We start from the raw sequence: 17358 nt of genomic DNA on the forward strand, positions 1-17358 counted from the left end.
GGCAATCCCTCCACTGAAAAAATCTAGACAAAAAATCTGCCCCTGGTGGAATGATAAATTGGAAAAGCGGAAAAAAGACCTTCTCGCCGCAAAGAGGAAGCTAATGAACTCAGGACCAGCAAGAAGAGATGCGGTCACACTACCAGCCTACCTCGAGCTAAAAGAACAATACAAGGAGGAAATTGCTACAGCAAAAATACAAAACTGGAAAGAATTTTGCAGCAATCAAGGAAAAGATACAGTCTGGTCCACGGTACTAAGAGTACTTAAGGCAACACAAAAGTCACCACCGGAAACGCTTCAAGTCAATTCAGTGTCCACAACGTCAGCCCAAGAGACGGCGTCCACACTTTTAGATCATTTCTTCCCTAATGACTCTCCAGTCAGGGAAACAGCGGAACAAATACGTATTCGGAATAATGAGGAAAAAGACCGCCTTAGCGAAATTGACCCCCCATTTACAAGATCCGAAATAAGGAAAATACTTGTATCCATAGATATAAAGAAGTCCCCAGGAAGAGATCACTTTACAGCCGATATATGCCAAAAGGCGTTCGAAAGTGTTCCAGAAATTTTTACGGCATTATACAACGCGTGCCTCCGAATTGGCTGCTTCCCAATCCTTTGGAAGGTCGCTAGAATCAAGGTAATTCCAAAGCCGGGAAAAGAAGACTACGGTAACATCTCTTCATACAGACCTATAGGTCTTCTCCCGGTATTTGGCAAGGTACTAGAGAAATTACTCATCAAGAGAGTAACCTGGCACTTCAGCACAAAGGGGAAACTTAATTCAAACCAATACGGGTTCACGCAACAAAAAAGCACAGAAGACGCAATGCTTGATGCCGTCAACGCGTGGGCACAAAAACACTCGAACAAGGGCTGTTTACAAGGATCTGCCTGTGGACCGATTCTATGGAACATAGTTCTGGATGAACTGCTAAATCTCAAATTTGACTCTAACGTTCGCATACAGGCATTTGCTGACGACGTCTTAGTTATAATAATTCATAAAGATACGGCAGAACTACAGAAAATAATTAAAGATACTCTCTCCTTAATAACAGACTGGGGGGAAAAAGTAAAACTGCAATTCTCGGAGGAAAAAACAAAAGCACTATTCATCAGTAAGAGGAAAACACTCCCACCAAACATTGTGATGAATGGTAAAATTGTTCCACTTTCTCGGGATTGCAAAATTTTAGGGATAGTCATAGACGACAAGTTAAATTGGAGCAAGCATGTGGACATGGTATGCCAAAAAGCTGTCAATATAACCAAGAAACTTGCATTTATGGCAAAACCTACTTGGGGACTAAGTTCTGAGATATTAAGGACAATCTACATAGGAGTAGTCGAACCAATAATAACTTACGCCGCGACGGTATGGGCAACAGCTGCAAAAGGCTCTATGGTACCAAATGGGCTGAAATTTTTGAAAAGTGGTGAGGATCGTGGTACAAATCGAATTCAGTCTTAAAATCTCCAATAACTTTGATTATTAGAAAAATCATGACTTTTATGGACGCTCATTTCAGACATGGGTTCGAACTTTGGAAGCAGTTTTCTCTGGCTCTGTGGTACCAAATGGGCTGAAATTTTTGAAAAGTGGTGAGGATCGTGGTACAAATCGAATTCAGTCTTAAAATCTCCAATAACTTTGATTATTAGAAAAATCATGACTTTTATGGACGCTCATTTCAGACATGGGTTCGAACTTTGGAAGCAGTTTTCTCTGGCTCTGTGGTACCAAATGGGCTGAAATTTTGGAAAAGTGGTAAGAATCGTGGTTAAAAGTAAGTAAGGAAAAAAAAAAAAAAAAAAAAAAAACCTAACCTAACCTAACCTAACCTAACCTAACCTAACCTAACCTAACCTAACCTAACCTAACCTAACCTAACCTAACCTAACCTAACCTAACCTAACCTAACCTAACCTAACCTAACCTAACCTAACCTAACCTAACCTAACCTAACCTAACCTAACCTAACCTTTGTGAGCTTAAGTATGAGGTTGTGATACCGTGTTGCCAGCTCCAACCCTCTGAGCTAACATTAACGTATCATTTTTTTATATTTAAAGTGGTTTTCTTCGTTTAGCTCTGGTGTATCCGTCAATTACCGGATACCAAGAACTATTAAGCTTAGCTCCATCGTCTCTATTAATGTTTACGGGATTTTTATGAATTTCAATGGCCTCCGTAATCAGCCGTGCTCTATTAGTTTTCGGTCTCCCCAGGATTTCAGGAACAAATCCAAAGAAATGCCCGGTGTCAATCAAATGCTCAGCTATTCTGAGTCAGCTATTCTTTTTAATTGGTGTAATAGTTTTTGATGGTTTTTATACGATGCATTTGGTGGGCAATAGACACCAGCTAGGATATTTTTGAGATGGTCTTTATGCATGTCAATGAATAATGCGTCAATTTGTGGGTAATTACTAGAACTGTTTTTCACCTGGGCTGAGATTGTCAGGCCTATGGTCCTTTTCTTCACATATATTGCTTCACCCCCTCCTCGTTTTTTACACTCTATTACAATTACGACGCACACCAACACAATACAAGAAATCACAACAAACTTCATATACCAAAAATCAAATCAACAAAATATGGACTAAGATCCCTAGAATACATAGCTCACACAAAATATAATCAACTACCAAACGAGATCAAATGTGCAAGTCAATGTAAAAAGATCCAAACTAACATGCAATAAAGTTTGCGCAGGCAAACCTACAGAGATGTGAAGCTGCCACCGTCAACTTCTTGCAAAACGCCATTAACAGAAAAATAGATATCGTGATCATACAGGAGCCGTATACAGGAAATACAGGAAAAATTAATAAATCATCCTTCAACGGACTCATCTTTCAAAAAACAAGTGTGGACTGCCCAGTAAAGGCTGCAATAATAGTATTAAATAAAAGTATCGCTGACACCTGTATCCTACTCCACAAATTCAGCAACAACTGTAATATATTTATTGAAGCGCAAATTCAGGGAACCCCACTAATCATAGGATCAATATACTGTCCCCCAAATGAAGATATCGACTTCAGCCTAGAAAAATCGAACAGGATAATAGACACTCACAACAAGAAAATAATCATTGGAGCGGATGTCAATGCAAAAAGTATATGGTGGGGCAGCAAAAAAACAGACAAAAGAGGCGACAAACTGAGCGACTTTATTGCCCAGAAACACCTACATATCGTCAACGAAGGAACAACACCGACATTTGAAACCGTTCGACAAAACATGCTACTGAGCAGCGTGATCGACGTAACCTTGTGTTCCGACAGCGTAATTGGACACATAATCTTTAATTGACAGCCCTAATTTGTTGGAACTTATTTGCATTAATGTTCCTGCTAGGCAAACTCGCAGTAAAGATACTTTTAAATTTAACAAGAACCTCAACCTCAACACTAATTATTCTATTTTTTCACCAATTCCTAGAATTCACAACCTTGCGAATAAATACTGTGAACTTATAGATATGTTTGGTTTTGACAATTTTGTGAGCTTTAAAAGGCAACTTATTTCGATTCTATCGGCTAATAATTAACTTTTATAGCTTTAATAATTTTATTACATCTTCTCCCATTCGAAACCTTTCAAGTAAATTATATCCATATTTGTTTGTTTTTTATTTGCTCTACTATACACTTATAATTGTATGCATATACCTACTAACTACTTTTTATACATAACACTATGTTCCATCTCAGATCTTATTATTTCTTATTCATGTCGATATTGCTAAATTCTATTAGTTTTTGCTTTTTACAGGTGCAACTCTTATTTTGTTATTTTTTTTTTTTTTTTAAATCTCTGTTATAATGTTCTTTACCTCACGAGTAAGTTACACTCTAATTTATATTGGTTTATCGATTTGTTAAACTCACAATTAATACTGGGTTTAAACACACCCACTTACTTACTTTTTATGTTGAACTTTCTTTTACTTACTATTTCATGCTTGGGTATATTTTATATTGAATCCATCTTATTAGTGTTTTGCTAATTTGCACAAAATTTTATTATATGTGTTGCTTTCTTACAATTAACTCCATTTATCTTCTTATGTTCAATTATTGTAATCAATGTAAATGTATATTTTCATGTAAAAGCCCATTAGGGCGTAAATAAAAAAAAAAAAATAATAAATAATAAATAAAGAACTGGAAAGTAGACAAAAGAATCGCTGCCATGTCGGACCATAATGGAATAACTTTCAACGCGCAATTCAATAAATCATCTACAGAAGAAATTCCAAAATCAACATTCCTATATAAGACCAATAAGGCAGATTGGATGGAATTCGATGTTATGTTATATTTATGTTATGTTATGTTTGGTTTATTTATGTTACGTTATGCTATGTTATGTTATTTATCAATGTTGTTTTGTCAATCATGTCAATTTTATCCCGTAATTTTTTGTATTTATTAATAAGAAAAATGTTGTAATGTATGGCCAAGATCACTCTTAATGGTTGAAAGCCAAAATAAAGAATAAAAAATAATAAGTCTCTAAAATCCAATGTTGAAGGCAAGGGAATAACAGTTCAGGCAATTGAAGCGAACAATCAACCTGGTTCCCTCAACAGACAAGTCTCAGACCTCATGGATGCCATGTCGGATGCATGCAGAATGGCAATCCCTCCACTGAAAAAATCTAGACAAAAAATCTGCCCCTGGTGGAATGATAAATTGGAAAAGCGGAAAAAAGACCTTCTCGCCGCAAAGAGGAAGCTAATGAACTCAGGACCAGCAAGAAGAGATGCGGTCACACTACCAGCCTACCTCGAGCTAAAAGAACAATACAAGGAGGAAATTGCTACGACAAAAATACAAAACTGGAAAGAATTTTGCAGCAATCAAGGAAAAGATACAGTCTGGTCCACGGTACTAAGAGTACTTAAAGCAACACAAAAGTCACCACCGGAAACGCTTCAAGTCAATTCAGTGTCCACAACGTCAGCCCAAGAGACGGCGTCCACACTTTTAGATCATTTCTTCCCTAATGACTCTCCAGTCAGGGAAACAGCGGAACAAATACGTATTCGGAATAATGAGGAAGAAGACCGCCTTAGCGAAATTGACCCCCCATTTACAAGATCCGAAATAAGGAAAATACTTGTATCCATAGATTTAAAGAAGTCCCCAGGAAGAGATCACTTTACAGCCGATATATGCCAAAAGGCGTTCGAAAGTGTTCCAGAAATTTTTACGGCATTATACAACGCGTGCCTCCGAATTGGCTGCTTCCCAATCCTTTGGAAGGTCGCTAGAATCAAGGTAATTCCAAAGCCGGGAAAAGAAGACTACGGTAACATCTCTTCATACAGACCTATAGGTCTTCTCCCGGTATTTGGCAAGGTACTAGAGAAATTACTCATCAAGAGAGTAACCTGGCACTTCAGCACGAAGGGGAAACTTAATTCAAACCAATACGGGTTCACGCAACAAAAAAGCACAGAAGACGCAATGCTTGATGCCGTCAACCACATCAAGAAAGCGAATAAAGAAGGACTTCATGCATGCCTAATATCACTGGACATAAAGGGGGCATTCGACAACGCGTGGTGGCCCCACCTTAAAATGCAATTAGCCAAAAAAGACTGTCCACTAAACATATACAAAGTTTTTAAAGACTACCTGTCGGACAGAATGGTAGAAACAATTTACGCAGGCGCGTGGGCACAAAAACACTCGAACAAGGGCTGTATACAAGGATCTGCCTGTGGACCGATTCTATGGAACATAGTTCTGGACGAACTGCTAAATCTCAAATTTGACTCTAACGTTCGCATACAGGCATTTGCTGACGACGTCTTAGTTATAATAATTCATAAAGATACGGCAGAACTACAGAAAATAATTAAAGATACTCTCTCCTTAATAACAGACTGGGGGGAAAAAGTAAAACTGCAATTCTCGGAGGAAAAAACAAAAGCACTATTCATCAGTAAGAGGAAAACACTCCCACCAAACATTGTGATGAATGGTAAAATTGTTCCACTTTCTCGGGATTGCAAAATTTTAGGGATAGTCATAGACACAAGTTAAATTGGAGCAAGCATGTGGACATGGTATGCCAAAAAGCTGTCAATATAACCAAGAAACTTGCATTTATGGCAAAACCTACTTGGGGACTAAGTTCTGAGATATTAAGGACAATCTACATAGGAGTAGTCGAACCAATAATAACTTACGCCGCGACGGTATGGGCAACAGCTGCAAAAGGCTCTATGGTACCAAATGGGCTGAAATTTTTGAAAAGTGGTGAGGATCGTGGTACAAATCGAATTCAGTCTTAAAATCTCCAATAACTTTGATTATTAGAAAAATCATGACTTTTATGGACGCTCATTTCAGACATGGGTTCGAACTTTGGAAGCAGTTTTCTCTGGCTCTGTGGTACCAAATGGGCTGAAATTTTGGAAAAGTGGTAAGAATCGTGGTTAAAAGTAAGTAAGGAAAAAAAAAAAAAAAAAAAAAAAAAAAAAAACCTAACCTAACCTAACCTAACCTAACCTAACCTAACCTAACCTAACCTAACCTAACCTAACCTTACCTAACCTAACCTAACCTAACCTAACCTAACCTAACCTAACCTAACCTAACCTAACCTAACCTTATTAAATTAAATTTTAAATTTAAATTTTAAATTTTTTTTTTGAAGTGAAACTTCTTTAGGCGCGTAATTCGGGGACGGAGTAAAACCGAGTCAGGATCGACACGAAAATGCGGGTACCCCCACCACCGCTCACCGTTCACTGTCCCTCTCTCACCATATGCGCTTGTTGAGGTGGGGGAGCCGCTCACGAACGTTCTCTCCCGACACGGGACAACAATCGATGCAGTTTTTGCACGATTCATTAAGGATTTAAGTGCTCATGTATATATCTTGCACTTTAGTTACCATAACCCAATTATCACGACATTAGGAAATGATATTCATGAAATTGACAATGAAAATGGCACATGATTGGTAAATTGTCATTGTAATTTTTTTGTAATTTTTAATTGTAATATTGTTATTTATGTAATATTGTATACTTGTGAATAAATTGAAAATTTTTGGAACTATACATTAATCGAACGTCATTCATCTATAAGAAAATATTAGAAAAAGCAAATCCATGCTTCGTCGTTGAATTATTTAACCTCTAATTTTCAAACTAACCTAAGAGAGAAAATAGAGATGATGAAATGAAAATAGAGAGAGAGGAATACTAGAAGTTTCACTTCTGTCTTGCGTAGGCTTGACACACCCACTTTTTTTTTTTTTAAATTTGTTTAAATTTTCTCTATGGCAACACTTTAACTCAGTCAAATCATTAACAACGTCAGTATCGAGTGAAGTTCTCAAAGGAACAGTTATCGGTGAGTAATTTTTCGCACCAGTTATTCCTACCTAACCTAACCACATACTTTGTCTCGTGTTTTTTGTGTTCTTCTTGTTTTTTTTTTGCACGCTATTTAGCTCTTTTGTGTTCACCGCCTTTGTCAATCTCGGCGCCCTCCCGGCGACCGTGGTTTAGATTCTTTCAAATTCAAATTTTAATTCAGTTCTTACGTTCGTGCTTTTATCTCAGTTTAATTTCAGTGGTTTAGATTCGTTCAAATTTAATTTTTTTATTCAGTTCTTACGTTTTGTGCCTTTATCTCAGTTTAATTTCATTTTCTCGCGTCATCAAATCATCATTCAATCACCATCTAAATTCAGTCCGCAGTAGCATCATCATAAAAATCTAGTTCGGCGCCCTTCCGGCAACCGCAGATTCTCCCAAATTCAATTTTAATTCAGTGACGCCTTCATTCTAGACTCAAATTTAACAAAATAAAAATTTAGGCAGCAATACTGTTTTCTTTTCCTCATACAGAGATGATGCGTTCACCTTACAAGTCAAGCCCTTCTGTTGATAAAACCTTCGACCTTATGCCTAATTTTGCTAAAAGTCAAAGTGACTCTATGGTTTTCATTAGCCGCGAAGACCAAATCATCAAACTATGCGAAACGATTCTTCGGAAAGCCAAATCGCACGACATAATCAGTTCTGCCAAAAAAATTATTGAACTTATTAAAGAAGACAGTCCGTCTCAAGAAAAAGATTGTCCAAATATGATGTCTGCCTTAAATTCCATGGCGGAACAAATTAATAGAATAGAGGAAAAAATTTCAGTGCCGCCTATGCCGTGGAACAAGCCAAATCCTGAAAGAGAAATAAAGGAAGAATGTGAAATGGACCGAAGATTTCCACCACTTCCACCTTCTAAACATGCAGTGATCGTCAGCCACACAGACGTTAAAGATAGCGCCGAAGTTTTAAAATCTGTTAAAAAGTCCCTTGACCCACGGAAATTAAAGGTGGGAATAACAAGTATCAGGCAAACATCAAACGGCAGGGCAGTTATAAGCTGCGAAAGAAAACAGGATGCAGAGACAATTATGAAAGCTCTGTCTTCGGAGAAAGTTTCTGCGACCTGCGCGAAAAAACGTAACCCCAAGATCATTCTTAAAGGTCTTCAGAAAGATTTAAACTTCGCAGAAATTATCGAAATAATGGAAGAACAAAACGAGGATCTTACCGGCCTCAAGGAAGAATCAAAAATTATTTTTCTCCAAAAAAATAAAAATCCGCACCTTACAAACGTCGTCATAGAAACGAGCCCCAAGACATGGAAAAAGATTATTAGCATGGGCAGAATAAATATTGGCTTTCAACGGATCTACGCCGAAAACTTCATCTCAACGATGCAGTGTATGAACTGTCTAGGATTCGGACATTTGAAGAAACACTGCGAACTGGAAACTAGATGCTGGCACTGTGCCGGGAAACACACTTTCGCACAGTGTCAAAATAAAGATAAAATTGACGAGGTGAAATGTGGCTCATGCGTCAATGAAAACAGGAAGAGGAAGACCTCAGCCCCATCAAGACATAGATCTGGAACGCACGAGTGTCCACTCTACAGGAGAGAAATCGAAAGATCTATTGACCATACGAATTATGAATAGGAAAAAAAAATGCCAATAAATCCAGGAAACAAACTGAGACAGAAAAATACAAATAATGGGGGAAAAAATTAAAATCAAACAATGGAACGCTCAAAGATGCTAATCCGCGACAGACAGTGTGGTTAACTCGGACAAATCTGACATTATCCTGCTGCAGGAACCTTATACAGGAAACACCGGGCAGTTGAAAACTAAAAGGTGGCAAGTATACCAATCCACTAAAGGAACCAGAGAAAACCCTAACAAGTCAGCGATCCTCGTCAACAGTAGGATTAGCGCAACTATGATATCATCGATCACATCAGAGAACTCGACATATATTGAAATAAAAACACGTATTGGAACAATAACTCTGGGATCAGTGTACGTTGAACCCAATAATTCTCTAGCACCCCAGCTACATACAATCACCAAACTGAATGAAGAAAACATAACAAAAGGCAAGAGCATTCTTATAGGCGGTGATTTCAACGCAAAAAGCTCGTGGTGGGGTAGCCCCAAAACAGATAAACGAGGCGAGGAACTTGCAGAGACAATAGCAGCGCTAGACGCTCACATATTAAATGACGGCAACACTCCAACGTTTGAAACTTGGAGATCCGGCAATCATTTAACATCCTTCATAGACGTTACCTTCTGCTCCAACAACATAATGGACAAAGTAACAAACTGGGGAGTGGAACAGACAGGTTTATCTGATCACAATATTATAGCGATGATTATATCAGACACAATAATGCCTCCTGAATCAACAACAACAAGGTATAGAACAAAGTTTGCGGACTGGACCAAGTTTAAAAAAGTCGCAAAAGAAATGCTGCAAAAGGCAAACATTAATATTGAAGACCCCGTCCTTTCCAATAACCCAATAATCCTTGAAAAACAGGTCGAGACTATCTCTTCAATCATCAAAACAAGCTGCGAAAGGTCTATCCCAAAACCCGGAGGAAAACGAAAAAATTGCCCATGGTGGTCTGACTCACTTACACTTTTAAAATCGGAGCTGGTCTCTGCAAAAAGAAAACTTCAGAATTCATGCGGACAAAGAAGATCTGAGGTGACGTTACCCAAATACCTGGAAGCCAAAGAAAAATTTAAAAATGAGTTAAGAGAGTCAAAAACCAGTAGCTGGAAAGACTTCGGCCAAAAGCAAACGAAGGAAACAACCTGGTCTAACATCTATAGAGTCCTCACGAACCCACCAAACAGAGCGCCAACATAAACTTTTAAAAATAATAACCCTGAAGATACTGCCAAGGAAATTCTTCAACACTTCTTTCCAGATGACAATGTGATAAATGAAACACCGGAACAAATAGAAATAAGAATAAAAGCAACGCAAGAGACAACAGTCGACCAAGAACCACAAATCTCAAAAGAAGAGGTAAAAAACGCCCTCAGATCGATGGACCCGAAGAAGTGCCCTGGGGCAGATGGGATCACTTCTGATATTCTAACCTGCTTCAATGATAGCTTCCCAGAAATAATGACAAAAATGTTCCAGAAATGTTTCGACACAGGATATTTCCCAAAAATATGGAAGGAAGCAAATATAATCATCATACCCAAACCAGGAAAGAACAACTACAGCAGTCTTGAAAACTACAGGCCGATTGGACTTCTCCCGGTTCTAGGGAAATTATTTGAAAAAATCCTGGTTGACAGAATAAAATGGAACCTTGGCAAAGGGAAGAAACTAAGCCAAAAACAATACGGATTCACCTCACAAAAGTCAGCAGAAGACGCAATGTACGATGCAGTGGAAGTCATTAAAAGTAAAATGGAAAGAAAGACTGACGAAGTAATCGTCATATCGCTCGATATTAAAGGAGCTTTCGATAATGCATGGTGGCCACAATTGTTAAAACAACTCATAGAAAAAAAATGTCCTTCTAGCCTGGTTGCCTTAGTAAGAAGCTATACAGAGGATAGGAAAGTTAGAATAAGGCACGGAAACCACTCAAGTGAGAAATGTGTTTCGAAAGGTTGTATTCAAGGATCGATTGGTGGGCCAATCTTCTGGAATGTTTCGCTGGACGAACTCCTTCAAATGGACCTCGGTCCAGATGTCTACATCCAAGCCTACGCTGATGATGTACTTTTAATTGTGAACGGTAAAAATCTACAAACCGCAAAAGAAACGGCGGAAAAAGCTTTAGAAAAAGTGAGCAATTGGGGGAAAAAAGTAAAATTAGAATTCTCGGAAAAAAAAACACAAATCATGGTAATGAGCAAGTCTCAGGAAAAAAGCATAAACGTCAACATGAACGGAAAGGAGATAAATCCAGTAAAGGAAATAAAAATTTTGGGTATGGTAATCGATAACAAGCTTAGATGGGACAAACACATAGACTATATTTGCGGTAAAACCTCGACCATCTTTAAAGCCTTATGCAGAGCGGCAAAACCGACGTGGGGACTATCACCAGAAATTGTAAAGACAATATACGACGGGGCAATCGTGCCGTTATTTACGTACGGATCAGGGGTCTGGGGAGATACGTGTAAAATAGTAAAAAATAGGAAAAAACTAGAAAGTATTCAACGTCAATACGCAATAAGAATTTGTAAGGGGTATAGAACAATCTCCACCACCTCAGCTTTAGCCTTAGCAGGAACACCACCAATAGATCTAAAAAAAGCCGAAATTAAAAATATCTACAGAATAAACAGAAGAGGAATTCCGGCTCACTTCTTACCAGCTGACAGGGAAATAATGACCACATGCTGTATAAATGAACTACCACATCCAGGGAAAATAGTGAAAGAAAATATAAAAATCGAGTTAGAAAATGGAAATAAAATTAACGAGGATCCCATACAAATTTATACAGACGGAAGCAAACAGGACGGTAAAGTGGGCGCAGAAGTAGTAATAAAAGAAAATGGGAAAGATTGGGTGTCGAAATCATTTAAATTAGAAAACTACTGCACCGTTTACCAAGCAGAAATGTTAGCAATTCAAAAAGCCATAGAATGGGTTCAAAGAAAGGGAATAATAGATACAGATATAACCATAAACTCAGACAGCAAATCATCACTAGAAACATTAAGGGACGAGAGAACTACGAACGATATAGCAAGAGAGTGCTTGGGAAAATTAGAAACATGCCGTGAAAACAACAACCGGGTAAAATTTCAATGGGTTAGAGCCCACAAAGGCTTAGAGGGAAATGAAAAAGCAGATGCGGCAGCAAGAAGGGAAGATTACTGAAAAAGTGTCCAGACTACAGTAAGGTACCTCCAAGTTTCATTAAAATAACATCAAAGAAAGAGACGGAAGAAAAATGGAATATCAGATATATGGAAGAAAGCACTGGCAGAATAACTAAGAAATACTTCCCAGATATTTACGCAGCAATTCAAAAGAGAAAACACGCGGAAAATAGCTTCCATGCGACACAGATGCTGACAGGACATGGATGCTTCAAAGAATACCTGAAACGCTTCAAGATAATAGACGATGACAAATGCCCGTGTGACAAAACTTCTATTCAGGACATTACCCATCTTTTAGAAAAATGTACAATTTTTGATCTAGACAGATTTAAATTAAATTACAAACTAGAAAACCTTGGAATCACTGAAGAGAATAGGACCGACATATGGAAACGGAAAAAAACAAGCGAAATATACATAGCGTACTTAGAAAAAATCAACAAAAGAATTAAAGAAATAAATGTCATAGATGGAAATTAAAGAAAATCCTGTGAAGGATAAGGAATATTTATAAAAAAGAATTAGGAGAAACCTTGTGTGTAACAAGCAAGGTACCCACGGCAGATACTACAAATCCATACAACCTAACCTAACCTTGTGTTAAAATGTGAGCTTAAGTATGAGGTTGTGATACCGTGTTGCCAGCTCCAACCCTCTGAGCTAACATTAACGTATCATTTTTTTATATTTAAAGTGGTTTTCTTCGTTTAGCTCTGGTGTATCCGTCAATTACCGGATACCAAGAACTATTAAGCTTAGCTCCATCGTCTCTATTAATGTTTACGGGATTTTTATGAATTTCAATGGCCTCCGTAATCAGCCGTGCTCTATAAGTTTTCGGTCTCCCAGGATTTCAGGAACAAATCCAAAGTAATGCCCGGTGTCAATCAAATGCTCAGCTATTCTGAGTCAGCTATTCTTTTTAATTGGTGTAATAGTTTTTGATGGTTTTTATACGATGCATTTGGTGGGCAATAGACACCAGCTAGGATATTTTTGAGATGGTCTTTATGCATGTCAATGAATAATGCGTCAATTTGTGGGTAATTACTAGAACTGTTTTTCACCTGGGCTGAGATTGTCAGGCCTATGGTCCTTTTCTTCACATATATTGCTTCACCACCTCCTCGTTTTTTACACTCTATTACAATTACGACGCACACCAACACAATACAAGAAATCACAACAAACTTCATATACCAAAAATCAAATCAACAAAATATGGACTAAGATCCCTAGAATACATAGCTCACACAAAATATAATCAACTACCCAACGAGATCAAATGTGCAAGTCAATGTAAAAAGATCCAAACTAACATGCAATAAAGTTTGCGCAGGCAAAACTACAGAGATGTGAAGCTGCCACCGTCAACTTCTTGCAAAACGCCATTAACAGAAAAATAGATATCGTGATCATACAGGAGCCGTATACAGGAAATACAGGAAAAATTAATAAATCATCCTTCAACGGACTCATCTTTCAAAAAACAAGTGTGGACTGCCCAGTAAAGGCTGCAATAATAGTATTAAATAAAAGTATCGCTGACACCTGTATCCTACTCCACAAATTCAGCAACAACTGTAATATATTTATTGAAGCGCAAATTCAGGGAACCCCACTAATCATAGGATCAATATACTGTCCCCCAAATGAAGATATCGACTTCAGCCTAGAAAAATCGAACAGGATAATAGACACTCACAACAAGAAAATAATCATTGGAGCGGATGTCAATGCAAAAAGTATATGGTGGGGCAGCAAAAAGACAGACAAAAGAGGCGACAAACTGAGCGACTTTATTGCCCAGAAACACCTACATATCGTCAACGAAGGAACAACACCGACATTTGAAACCGTTCGACAAAACATGCTACTGAGCAGCGTGATCGACGTAACCTTGTGTTCCGACAGCGTAATTGGACACATAAAGAACTGGAAAGTAGACAAAAGAATCGCTGCCATGTCGGACCATAATGGAATAACTTTCAACGCGCAATTCAATAAATCATCTACAGAAGAAATTCCAAAATCAACATTCCTATATAAGACCAATAAGGCAGATTGGATGGAATTCGACAAGTCTCTAAAATCCAATGTTGAAGGCAAGGGAATAACAGTTCAGGCAATTGAAGCGAACAATCAACCTGGTTCCCTCAACAGACAAGTCTCAGACCTCATGGATGCCATGTCGGATGCATGCAGAATGGCAATCCCTCCACTGAAAAAATCTAGACAAAAAATCTGCCCCTGGTGGAATGATAAATTGGAAAAGCGGAAAAAAGACCTTCTCGCCGCAAAGAGGAAGCTAATGAACTCAGGACCAGCAAGAAGAGATGCGGTCACACTACCAGCCTACCTCGAGCTAAAAGAACAATACAAGGAGGAAATTGCTACAGCAAAAATACAAAACTGGAAAGAATTTTGCAGCAATCAAGGAAAAGATACAGTCTGGTCCACGGTACTAAGAGTACTTAAGGCAACACAAAAGTCACCACCGGAAACGCTTCAAGTCAATTCAGTGTCCACAACGTCAGCCCAAGAGACGGCGTCCACACTTTTAGATCATTTCTTCCCTAATGACTCTCCAGTCAGGGAAACAGCGGAACAAATACGTATTCGGAATAATGAGGAAGAAGACCGCCTTAGCGAAATTGACCCCCCATTTACAAGATCCGAAATAAGGAAAATACTTGTATCCATAGATATAAAGAAGTCCCCAGGAAGAGATCACTTTACAGCCGATATATGCCAAAAGGCGTTCGAAAGTGTTCCAGAAATTTTTACGGCATTATACAACGCGTGCCTCCGAATTGGCTGCTTCCCAATCCTTTGGAAGGTCGCTAGAATCAAGGTAATTCCAAAGCCGGGAAAAGAAGACTACGGTAACATCTCTTCATACAGACCTATAGGTCTTCTCCCGGTATTTGGCAAGGTACTAGAGAAATTACTCATCAAGAGAGTAACCTGGCACTTCAGCACGAAGGGGAAACTTAATTCAAACCAATACGGGTTCACGCAACAAAAAAGCACAGAAGACGCAATGCTTGATGCCGTCAACCACATCAAGAAAGCGAATAAAGAAGGACTTCATGCATGCCTAATATCACTGGACATAAAGGGGGCATTCGACAACGCGTGGTGGCCCCACCTTAAAATGCAATTAGCCAAAAAAGACTGTCCACTAAACATATACAAAGTTTTTAAAGACTACCTGTCGGACAGAATGGTAGAAACAATTTACGCAGGCGCGTGGGCACAAAAACACTCGAACAAGGGCTGTATACAAGGATCTGCCTGTGGACCGATTCTATGGAACATAGTTCTGGACGAACTGCTAAATCTCAAATTTGACTCTAACGTTCGCATACAGGCATTTGCTGACGACGTCTTAGTTATAATAATTCATAAAGATACGGCAGAACTACAGAAAATAATTAAAGATACTCTCTCCTTAATAACAGACTGGGGGGAAAAAGTAAAACTGCAATTCTCGGAGGAAAAAACAAAAGCACTATTCATCAGTAAGAGGAAAACACTCCCACCAAACATTGTGATGAATGGTAAAATTGTTCCACTTTCTCGGGATTGCAAAATTTTAGGGATAGTCATAGACGACAAGTTAAATTGGAGCAAGCATGTGGACATGGTATGCCAAAAAGCTGTCAATATAACCAAGAAACTTGCATTTATGGCAAAACCTACTTGGGGACTAAGTTCTGAGATATTAAGGACAATCTACATAGGAGTAGTCGAACCAATAATAACTTACGCCGCGACGGTATGGGCAACAGCTGCAAAAGGCTCTATGGTACCAAATGGGCTGAAATTTTTGAAAAGTGGTGAGGATCGTGGTACAAATCGAATTCAGTCTTAAAATCTCCAATGACTTTGATTATTAGAAAAATCATGACTTTTATGGACGCTCATTTCAGACATGGGTTCGAACTTTGGAAGCAGTTTTCTCTGGCTCTGTGGTACCAAATGGGCTGAAATTTTGGAAAAGTGGTAAGAATCGTGGTTAAAAGTAAGTAAGGAAAAAAAAAAAAAAAAAAAACCTAACCTAACCTAACCTAACCTAACCTAACCTAACCTAACCTAACCTTACCTAACCTAACCTAACCTAACCTAACCTAACCTAACCTAACCTAACCTAACCTAAACTAACCTAACCTAACCTAACCTAATCTAACCTAACCTAACCTAACCTAACCTAACCTTACCTTACCTAACCTAACCTAACCTAACCTAACCTAACCTAACCTAACCTAACCTAACCTAACCTAACCTAACCTAACCTAACCTAACCTAACCTAACCTAACCTAACCTAACCTAACCTAACCTAACCTAACCTAACCTAACCTAACCTAACCTAACCTAACCTAACCTAACCTAACCTAACCTAACCTAACCTAACCTAACCTAACCTAACCTAACCTAACCTAACCTAACCTAACCTAACCTTGTGTTAAAATGTGAGCTTAAGTATGAGGTTGTGATACCGTGTTGCCAGCTCCAACCCTCTGAGCTAACATTAACGTATCATTTTTTTATATTTAAAGTGGTTTTCTTCGTTTAGCTCTGGTGTATCCGTCAATTACCGGATACCAAGAACTATTAAGCTTAGCTCCATCGTCTCTATTAATGTTTACGGGATTTTTATGAATTTCAATGGCCTCCGTAATCAGCCGTGCTCTATTAGTTTTCGGTCTCCCCAGGATTTCAGGAACAAATCCAAAGTAATGCCCGGTGTCAATCAAATGCTCAGCTATTCTGAGTCAGCTATTCTTTTTAATTGGTGTAATAGTTTTTGATGGTTTTTATACGATGCATTTGGTGGGCAATAGACACCAGCTAGGATATTTTTGAGATGGTCTTTATGCATGTCAATGAATAATGCGTCAATTTGTGGGTAATTACTAGAACTGTTTTTCACCTGGGCTGAGATTGTCAGGCCTATGGTCCTTTTCTTCACATATATTGCTTCACCACCTCCTCGTTTTTTACACTCTATTACAATTACGACGCACACCAACACAATACAAGAAATCACAACAAACTTCATATACCAAAAATCAAATCAACAAAATATGGACTAAGATCCCTA

This window comes from Hesperophylax consimilis, chromosome 5, assembly GCF_061612785.1.
Source record: "Hesperophylax consimilis isolate HC1 chromosome 5, BYU_Hcon_1.0, whole genome shotgun sequence".
NCBI lineage: Eukaryota > Metazoa > Arthropoda > Insecta > Trichoptera > Limnephilidae > Hesperophylax > Hesperophylax consimilis.